The sequence below is a fragment of the Echinops telfairi genome, unplaced genomic scaffold (genome assembly GCF_000313985.2).
Source record: "Echinops telfairi isolate 266 unplaced genomic scaffold, ASM31398v2 ScPeMD7_7469;HRSCAF=8507_1, whole genome shotgun sequence".
Taxonomy (NCBI): domain Eukaryota; kingdom Metazoa; phylum Chordata; class Mammalia; order Afrosoricida; family Tenrecidae; genus Echinops; species Echinops telfairi.
The window spans coordinates 91,163,762-91,167,641 of record NW_022111373.1 but is presented as its reverse complement, the minus strand read 5'-3'; the positions used below and the strand labels follow the sequence as shown (position 1 = coordinate 91,167,641).

General features: G+C 42.0%; 1 pseudogene; it reads left to right on the top strand.

The window, feature by feature from the left end:
* The first annotated feature begins 414 nt into the window (after nt 1–414).
* Nucleotides 415–3,880, top strand: part of LOC115873747 — a 25,105-nt pseudogene continuing 21,639 nt past the window's right edge.

Below are 3,880 nucleotides of genomic sequence, written 5' to 3'. Positions count from 1 at the left end.
ACAATTGATGTGTGTATGGATTGGGGTAACAGTTGTATGAGCCCCTAATGATCACTTTTAAGGGTGAGGTAGTTAAATGTTTGACCAGATATAGCAAGCTAATTTTTAAATTGATAAATTTGTATAGCCTGCCAATGATGTTATAAATATCCAAATGGCAGAAAAAAAGTTCCCATCTCTCCAGTAACCCATCACTTACACATTGCTAAGACAACACTCGTTCCTCAGGAGACAGTATCACATCATGGTTTAAGGCAAACCTGTCTGTCTGGGGCTTAGTAATCTCGGTTCTCCTCTTCAACCGTATACATGTTCATGCAGCATTCTTTTGTGCTTTAGTTTCCTTGTCTATAAAAGGGGAAAATATCAAAGCCATGACCATTAACTATAAGACGTACCATTGCTTTCTCTACCATGAAGAAAGAAAAGTATCAACTAGCGTTTGTTAGTTTAGCTGTATCATTGGATGTCAGCTATATCCTGGTTCAAGATGAGACAGAGGTACGTATTTACAGAATTAATGAAACATGATAGCAGCACACCTACTCTTTGAAGAATAAGTAAGCTGGTGTCTGCAACACACTAGTGTGTGACACGGGGTGCGTGTTTTGGGTGATAGCTGTTGTGTGTTGTTGAACCTGGCCCAGTGAGAGACGTTCGGTTCATCATTCAGTCAGCGTTTGGTTGTGCAGTGGCTATGGATTGGCTGCGATCTTTATGAGATCTGCATGGTCGGTAGTTCCAAAACTACCAGCAGCTCCGAGGGAGAAAGACTGGGCTTTCTACTCCTCTAAACAGTTACAGTCTTGGAAACCCCTAGAGGGGTCTCTATGAGTCTGCATTGATTCGGTAGCAGGGAGTTTGGTTTGGGTTTATGGAGTACCACGCTCAGCGTACACCATGCCACGAGATCATAACCCCTGCTCTGAAAGAGCTCCTGTTCACTTATGGAGAACCTCACAGAAAGGGAGAAGCTGCCATCCAACATGGAAGTAGGGACACTATTTTGGGGAGAAGAATTTAAGAAGCGTCTGACTTTTGTAGGCAGAATCAGGTAAGACTGCAGAGAAGCAGGGGTCTGTGCGCTAAAGCATGAGAAAGGGCTCACCAGGAGGAGGGAGCCAGAAGATGAGGGCATTTCAGGAGAGAGAAGCAGAGGCAGGGGCAGAAGAAGGGGTTAGCACAGCTGGAATGTTGAAGGTGTGTTTAGGGAGGGGAGGGTGGAGTAGATATGTCTAAAGAGGTAAGCTACCCCCGGTCATGATGGGCCTGTTACTCCAAGCCAAGGAGTTTGAACTTTGCATATTGTCCAGTGAGGAAGGGGTAGATTATGAGAGATTTTAAGAGTGGGTTGACACAACTAGTATGACTCTGTTTCATCAAAAAATTATGTATGCATTGCAGAAACATCTACTTAACCATGCACACCTATTTCCAACCTCCTCTGACTGAGTCGAAAGCTGATGACAGTAAGGAAGGCAGACCACTGCATGATTTACAGGGTCCTAAGATAGTGATCAGAGAGCCCTATTTTTACACTGCTATTTAAATACAAAAAGTATTTACTAAATTAAGTGGCAACATCAGGTTGTTGCATATAATCATATATGTTTGTGAATAATTTCAAACACAGAAACGTTGTAAAAATAGAAATAATACAAAGTGCATGTGAACACTTTACTCCCTTTCACTTCTGATCGTCTTACCCCATTTGCTTTATCATTTGAGCTGTCTGTCCACACACCACACACTTACAAAAGCAATAATTTTTCTTAACCATTTGAATTTAATTCACATAGCTCCAAATATAGGTATATTCATACTCTTGCAAAAGCACAGTAGAGACAGTTCAGTTGTTGTCTTTAATAAAGCGATAACAATTTGTATTAATCAGATCATACTCCAGTTTTGTCATTTGACTCAGTGATAATTCCCATAGCATTTTTTTCTTTTCCTCCTTCAGTAGCTGGAGCCAGTCTTGGTTCAAGTGTTACAAGCAGTCCTCATGTCTCTAGCCCCCTTTCCTTTGGAACATTTCCACAGACCATCTCTATCTATCCTTTAAGACTATGGTGCCCCCCTCCCCACTTTATTTTAGTAGGTCATTTTTTTGTTGTTTTACTAGGGAGCTTTGTGCTGTTCCCAGGTTATGACTAGATCCGGTTATGCAGTACCTGCCGGAGTACAATGTGAAAAAGAGTGCGTCCTTCCGAGGGACTCCTATCTGGACACTCAGCAAGTCCCTCTGCTCCTCAGGGGTAGTGTGGATTGTTAGCACTCAAAGTGCTCTCCAGCCTCTTCACATGTAGTTACAATTTTTTCCTCTTGGAACAGATAAGCGATCTGTGCAGATATACTTTATGACCATGAAAATAACCATTCTTATCAAAACTGTCCCCAGATTTGGTGCTTGCCAGAACTAATCTTTGCTATAATATTTTAATGTATCATATTTTATTTTAATATTTATATTTGATTCTGTTTTTGTAAAATACTATAGTTTCAACCTTGTTTTATTTAAAACAATTATTCTGACTCAGTCCATAAAACTGAAATTTTATTATACATGTCACCTCTTCATACTGAGAATTCCCTTTCCAGTCACTGATATATAGCAGCTTTCCTTAATCCTCAAGTACCTCGATGATGATGATGACTCCTGAACAGATAGTGGATGAGCCTGCGGGAGGTTTGCATTCCTGGGGCAGGGCCTGTAGGGAGCCCCCATCTGCGATGATGAGCCCACCGCAGCAAGCTTACCTGAGGGAACTCTGCTTGCGTAACCTTTTCATTTGGGGCAAGAAACTTAGACGGTATTTGTTTGCACTCGGGGGTTAGGAAATGTCACGTCTGTTTTGCAAAAAGGGGTAAGGCATTGGCATAAATGCTAAAATCACTTAGCTTTTGCTTCTCCTAATTGAAGTTTTCTAGATCTGTTCCAGAGTTTCAAAGGCATTATGGTGGTTGAATTAAGGCTATTTTATTTTGAAAATGTGTAGGGGTGACAGTAATGTTTGACGAGATGGAAAACATGGCCACATTCCCTTAGATATTTTTACTTTGTACCAATGACACCCCCACTGCCACCCCGGTCTCCTCACAATGGGCTTCATACATCCACTTTCTGGCAGGTTTTCTCCTTTGTAGCTGCAGCGGACTCCACTCACCTTGACCAGCTTAGGAGTGAAAAGCGGGGAAGACGATGGATGATGAACAGCAACCTTGCTTATCAGCAATTGAGAAAAAAGACAAGAACAACCACCACCTGGGTTCCTTACGTTAATGCCATTTTAGGTTTGAGATGGCAGAAAATCTCAGTGTGAAACAATCTCTGCTTCTATGCAGAGGAGCCCTGGTGGTGTGGTGGTTACGCGTCAGGCTGTGTTCCACAGGGTGAGCGGTTTGAAACCACCAGGAGAGAAAGAGTTACGGTCTCAGAAACGCACAAGGTCTGCCTGTTCTAAAGGGTCACTGTGAGTCAGCATGGACTTAATGGCAGTGCGTTTGGTCTTTAGTTTATATGCAGGAGGGGCAGTCAAGTATGGACCCTGGGTTAAGCTTTTGAGACACAAATTGAGTACCTCTTTGCTAAAGGGGGCGGGGTGAGGAGAGGACCAAGATTGTTACCAAGGGAAGAATGATGAGTTTCTTGCCTTAATTAAGTAGCCATAATTAGTTTGCTTTTGGATTAACATATATTGGTACAAAGCAAAATCACCACCACCACCTAGAAGCAAACAGTTGAGCTAATCAGCAAGCATTGTTTTTGATTGAAATTATGTAAGATAAATCAGAGTAGGTCTGTTTCACATGAATGGCTGTGCTGTACTTATTCTGCACATGAAGACTCATTTGAGGGAAATTGCAGTTTTCTGGATTT